Raw genomic sequence first — 6,782 nt, forward strand, 5'->3', positions numbered from 1 at the left:
AGGAAAGGCCAAGGGAATAAGCACAAGTTTCTCTGGCTTCAAGTAGCTTACAGCTTAACAAGAGATGATTAAGAGAAGGGGGGGAAAACAGCTAAGGTGTTAGGAGGTATATCTTAGCTTGCACCATCCCGGAAGTATCCCCCGATACAAGGGTCTCAGGGAAAGTAGTGTGTTCACAAATGTTCCCAGGAAATGTCAGTAGGGCAGTGGGCAGTGTGGCAGGAAGGGGAAAGCAGCCAAGAAAGGTGTTCCATCTCTAGCACTGTGGACAATGGGACCTCAGTCCTGCCCGGGAGCCAGCATAGGACATACATTCAAGTCACCCCACCCTGGGGTAGCTAAACACCTGCTCCTATTAGCCATTTGTTGAGGACTGCTCCTGCAGGAAGTTAATCCCTCAGCTCTTGAACCTTCCATGTGGGGAAAGTGAACCTCATGAGAAGGAGGTCAGGCAGAGATGCAGGCCCTGGCAGCTGGAAGCTGGGCCACTGTGTGCACTGAAGCGGTGAAGGTGAGGGCACACAGGGAGCAGGGCACCCGTAGCTTCTGCTAGGTGGTGGAGTAGGACAGGCCTGACTTTGAAAACAGAATCCATCCCTCACCACCCGTTGGAAGTCCTTTGGAAAGTCACCCTGTCAACCTAGCTACCCATCTGTAAAATGATGATAATAATAGTATCTACTCAAGCACCGGGAAGATCAACATTCCTGGCACCTGATTTAGAGCTTCATGCATGGTGGCTCTAAAAACCTAAGGTTTAAAATGTGCAGCACTGACTGTGTGTGGACAAAGGAGAGGAAGGGATGGATGAGAGTAGTCAGGGAAGTCTTCCAGGAAGAGGTGACATTTGAGCTTAGTGTTAAAGGGGGAGGTCCGGATTGAATAAGCTGTGGACAGGGAAGGCGGTGGGGAGTGTGCAGGGGGAAGAAGGTGAGGGAGAAAGAGCTATGAGGGGAAACACAAACCCAACTGGCCCAGACAGAGTTGTGGTAACCTGTAGAGTCACTGCAGGCTCTCTGTCTTAGGAAAGGTAGTGCTCAGCAGCAGCCATTGGGGACTGGAACCCCATTGGTGCTTAACTCAGAATAGGGCAGCCCTGCTCCCTGCACCTGAGAAGGATCCTGTAGTAACTGGTTACTACAACCAACAACCCTTTACTCTTCCTCGTATCCACACCCTTTACACAACTTTGCAGCTCCTCCTGCCAAGAGGCAGTCTCCCTCCCTTTCTATTGGATCTGGACTAACCTCATGACTTGGTTTGGCCAAAAGAATATGGCGGATGTGACACCGTGACAGTTGTGAGCCTAGGCTTCTGCTTGCTCTCTTTTATGCCTGCGACGACCATGCGAACAAGCCTGTGCTAGCTTGCTAGAGGATGAGACACACATGGCCCAGCTGGCTCCATTGCCTCGGCCAACAGCTGGCCAAGAGCCAGCCATAGGAGTGAGGCCGTCCTGGACCAGCCAACCCATCAGCTGACCTCAGATCCATGAGTGAGTCCAGCTGAGATTGGCCATGCCTGGCCCAGAGCTGGAAAAGCACCTAACTACTCCACAAACTCATATAAATAAATCCTATTGTTTTAAGCCACTATGTTTTGTGTATGCAGCTATAGCTAACTGCTAGAATTCCCACGTGAAGCTTCAGTGTGGAGCACCTCCAGGTATAAAGTGGGAAGCCCCACTTATTGTTTAGAGGGCACCCTGAGTGATATACTGGTAATGGCGATAATGAGAGGGATCCCATGGCTCATACCAAAAGCCAAGCAACTGTGGTGGGGGCAGAGTGGGGAAATAATGGAAGCTAAACTTTGAACAGAGTATTTGGTAAAGAGTATGGCTCAGTGTGGAAGAATGTAGGATGAAACTATGACAATCTCAGAGGGCAAGACAAGAGTTGTCAATCTGTGACCAGTTGTGGGAGGCCAGGGTGATTTACTCTGGGAAACTTCTGGAAGAATGCTGACTCGTGGAGATAAACCTTTTAGCAAGTGTTTTGGGAAATATGGGTATATATATGTATGTGTATATATGTGTGTATATATGTGTGTGTGTATATGTGCATATGTATGTATATATGTGAGTATATATCTATATACATAAGTATATGTGTATATACATGTATGTGTATGTGTGTATATACACATATATGTGTATGTGTATCTATACACACATATGTATATATGTATCTATATACATACATGTACACATGTGTATATGTGTGTTTGTGTATATACGTGTGTGTATACATGTATCTGCATGCATGTATATGTATATATGTGAGTGTATATGCATATATGTGTATATACATGAGTGTATATATGTGTGTGTGTATATATATATATATATATAATTTTTAATGTTTGCTGCTCTAAATACAGAAATGCAGAAATAAGAATGATTGACTGAGCACACTGTACCAGCTACTTTGCTGTAGCACCCCAAGTCCTCCTGGGGTGAGCCAGGTACTTTCTCTGTCTTACAGATGAGAAAACTGAGGATCAAAGGATTCGAGTGCCATGGCCACACTGATGCTGCGAGTTGTTTCAGTCCAGGTCTGCGTGACGTTAAAACTGTGCTGGCTGCCTCCTGAGCCACCCTTGGGGACTGGGTGCCAGGGACAGACGGGCATTAGAAGGGATGAGGGAGACTGAGGAGAGAAGCGTGGGCTGAGGGCCTTGGGACACATTCTGTGCAGCCACTACCACTCCTGGAGCCTCCCATGTCACTGGCCTCACATCACGAGCTGTCGCTCTAGGCAGGGGGGAGACTCCTCTTCAAATTCTTTGGCTTGGAGATTTGGAGATCCCCTTTCTCAACCCCCCTATTTTCTAATTCTTCTAATTCTCTCCCTTCTTTCCTAAGATCAAGGTCACCTTGGAGAAATATAAGTAAGTAGTTATCTTCATAGACCCGTTCTTGCCTATTTCTCCCAGACACTTCTTTGCTGTGCTATAGTTTTTCCTCTACAGTCAAGTCTCTTGTTTGTTTTAAAGACAAACTTTATTGAACAAGCTAGGCTGTTGTATTGCTTAACCTGGCCCAGTGACTGGATCTTTTGGACCAGACTGAGGGGCCGCTGCGGCCAGCGCACTGGACAGTGCCACTGAATGAGTCTGGGAACCAGAGACAAATCACTTGACTTGTCTGTGCAGTGAGAATATTTGATTCTCCTATCTCCCATCTTGGCTATAAAGAGAGCTCAAAAAGAAACATAAAGGCATTTTGAACATAAAAGAAGGTAGGACACTGGACTGCAGTGTGATGGGTAGTCATTGCATTGTTTCGGTCTGGACAGCAGCTGCAGAGGGCTAATGGCAGTGGCGTCTCTTCAGATCACATGGTTTACACACATTCGTCGGTACCAGCTAGGTTGTGCTGTGACAAAAAAAAAAAAAACAAACACCACAAAGCTTCCCAAAGGAAGGTCCCAGTCACCTCGCATGCCCATCTCGGGTCTGCTGGGAGCGCTCCGTGTTGTCATGACTAGGAGCCAGGCTGACAGAGCAGCCCCCATCCTGAACGTTCAAAGTTTGCTTCAGCAGAAGGAGCCCTGGGGATGGCTCGCGTGGGCAATTACATGCTCCAGCTCAGAAGTGACATGTCACTTTCACTAACAGTCGTTGGCCAGAACTAGTCATGTAGTCCCGCCCAATCCCAAGGGGGGCAGCAGCGCTGTCTGCTAGAAGAGGGGACAGTGGAAAAGTGGGGCAAACATCACACATCACTGCCATAGGAATCCTTGTCAGGAGGTGGGTGAGACTTGCAGAAAGTCCCCAAATAGGCTCTGTTCCGTGCCATACTTGTCCCTTTTCTTTGTCATTCTGCAAACTTGCTACCGTGACTGAGATATAGGAGGAAAATGATAACTTCCCTGCAAAAAAAACACCATCCAATATTTTATTTCCTTACAGTCTTTCTCCAATGGCGTAGGTATACATTTGTTAATAACAGCTTTATTGAAATATATTTCACATATCATAAAATTCGCCCTTTTAAAGTGTACAATTCAGGGGTTTTTAGTATACTCACAGAATTGTGCAAACCATCACCACTATTTAATTTCAGAATATTTTTATCACCCCCTCAAAAGAAACCCTGTTAGTAATTGGCCATCACCCCCAGCCCCTCCTGCCCAGCCCCTGGAAATCATTAGTTCACTTTCTGTCTCTGTGGATTTGCCTATTCTGAACATTTCAAGTAAATGGAATCATACAAGATGCAGTCTTTGGTGACTAGCTTCTTTCACTTAGCATAATGTGTTCAAGGCTCATCCGTGTTGCAACATGTACATGTGTCCATAGTTACTGTGTCCATGAGTCTGTGTTTACCATGTACATGTGTACATTTAAAAAAACAAATTGAGATCCTATCAAACATCAGTTACCCTGTTTCTTTTATATGCCTTGTTTTCCCCCATCAGTCTTTGAAAAATAGTTTTTACCAGTTCTATAGCAATTCATCAAATTTATGTGCAATAATGTGTTGAATTGTGTCCCTAGTTTTGGACTTTCAGGTGTTTGCTGGATTTTTTCAGCATTATAAACAAAGCTTTTATGAGTAGCTATACACTTTTTACTGAATGAATGAATGGAGCTGTAACTGTAAATATGGGTAACATTTCTCATTCTTCCCTTAAGGAAGATGTTTAGAAACAAGTCTAAATGGGTGAAAAAACAGGGAAGTTTTTAGGACTTTTGATTCTTAATGCAAATGCTAGTTTCTAGAAGGCTAAATCAATCTGCTAAATGTGGCTTTGAGTTAGTTTGACCACATCTCACTCAGAGTAAAAGCAAATTCTTCACAGTGGCCCAAGAGACCCTACACAGCCCTCCCTGACTGCTTCTTCTCTGCCCACTGGCTCTCTCTACTCCAGCCACGCTGGCCTCCTTGTTGGCCCGTAAATACCCAGACCCACTTCCTAGCAGGGAGCTCAGTGACCTTGCAATGGCTGTTCCCTGTGCCTGGAACACCCTTCCCCGGTCTCTGCATAGCTCACTCACCTACTTCAAGGCTCTGCTTACAAAACACTTTCTCAGCCAGACTCTCTCGTTACATATGCCACCCCTGGGTGCCTGAGTGGCTCAGTCAGTTAAGCATCAGACTCTTGATTTTGGTTCAGGTCACCATCTCATGGTTCATGAGATCGGGCCCCATATTGGGCTCTGCACTGACAGCACAGAGCCTGCTTGCGATTCTGTCTCCTTCTCTCTCAAAATAAACATAAAAAAAATGCCACCCTCAGCATTCCCTATCTCCTCTACCAGCTTTAATTTTTCTCAATAGCACTTACTGCCTTTTATTATACTGCATAATTTAGTTATTTCATTCGTTATTTCTTTTTAAAAAAATTTTTTTAACGTTTATTTAATTTTGAGAGAAAGAGACAGAGTGCGAGGGGGAGAGGGACAGAGAGAGCAGGAGACACAGAACTGGACGCAGGCTCCAGGCTCTGAGCTGTCAGCACAGAGGCCGATGCGGGGCTCGAACTTGCAAACTGTGAGATCATGCCCTGAGCTGAAGTTGTATGCTCAACCGACTGAGCCACCCAGGTGCCCCTCATTCATTATTTCAACCCACAGAATCAACTGTTAGAACCTGGCCTGGTGCCGGGCCTTTCACTAACAGTGAGGTAGGCCTCAATAAATCTGCGTTGGCTTGTGCTGATGGCTCGCCCTAAGAGCCCTCCTTACAAACCCTGTGGCCCATCCAGCCCTTCTCGCTGGAGGCAGCTGCAGGCTCTGGTCTTTGAACCAAGTCCTAGTTGGCTGTTCCTCCTTGACTCAGCTCTGGAGCAAACTCGACAGGTGGCTGCCTCCAGGACGGTTCGTTCCGCCCTACAGTGAAACCTGGAAGAGGTTGACCCTGATAGATAAGCCCGCTTGTGACTGGGCAGAACAAAGATTTGTTTCCGGAAGGAGGGCAGACCTTCCCAGGGCCCACCCAGCAAAGAGCCCACCAGTAGCCCAGCCAGCCTGTGGCCCCTGAGCTGCTTCTGGGACACACAGAGCACTGGGACTGCATTAGCATTTCCCAGGGAGCAGGCTTTCCATGCCAAGGAGGGAGGGAGGCCACGGGCCTCCACAGAGAGGGCGGTTTCTGCACAGCCCACACTGCCACAGTGGGGGTCAGGAGGGGAAAACCCACGGGAAGCCAAGAAGCTGGGAAATCCCTTCTCTGGCCCTGTCTGGCCAAGCAGCAGGGAGTCCTCAGGAGCCTCCCATCATGGGACATTTCCGGCCAGCCTCCTGGGGTTTGCACTGTAAGGCAGAAGATCAAAATTCTCAAACCCACACAGCAGTGTTTTTAAAGGGTCCATAAGTTAATGGTCAAATGACCCATATTTAACAGTCTTAGAGTTAGGCCTGCGTCAAGGAAGCAAATTCAGAATGAGAGCCCTTCCTAAGTCACCTCCACCAGCAGGCCGGCCCACCTCAAGGCCCAAAGAGCTTTCCCTCCTAATTCGCCCTCCCCAGGCCCCTGGGGACACAGCCACTGGCGGGGAGGAGGGCACCCACTACTGGCTCAGAGCATTTCTGGATTCGTCCATCAGAAAGACTACCAATGCCCAAAATGTTTTCTTAAATATTCTCAACATGGCGAATCTCTGTCTTCTGAAAGTCCATTTGGATTTTGGGAAGAATGAAGTTATTTAGAGCAAAGTCTTATGAATATGATGGGTGATCAAGTTATGCAACATGACCTTTTACGGAATTTTTTGGTCAAGTGTAATAGACACACAGAGAGGCGCACAAATCATAAACTAGCCCCTCGGAGAGTT

The sequence above is a fragment of the Felis catus genome, chromosome A3 (assembly GCF_018350175.1).
Source record: "Felis catus isolate Fca126 chromosome A3, F.catus_Fca126_mat1.0, whole genome shotgun sequence".
Classification (NCBI taxonomy): Eukaryota; Metazoa; Chordata; class Mammalia; order Carnivora; family Felidae; genus Felis; species Felis catus.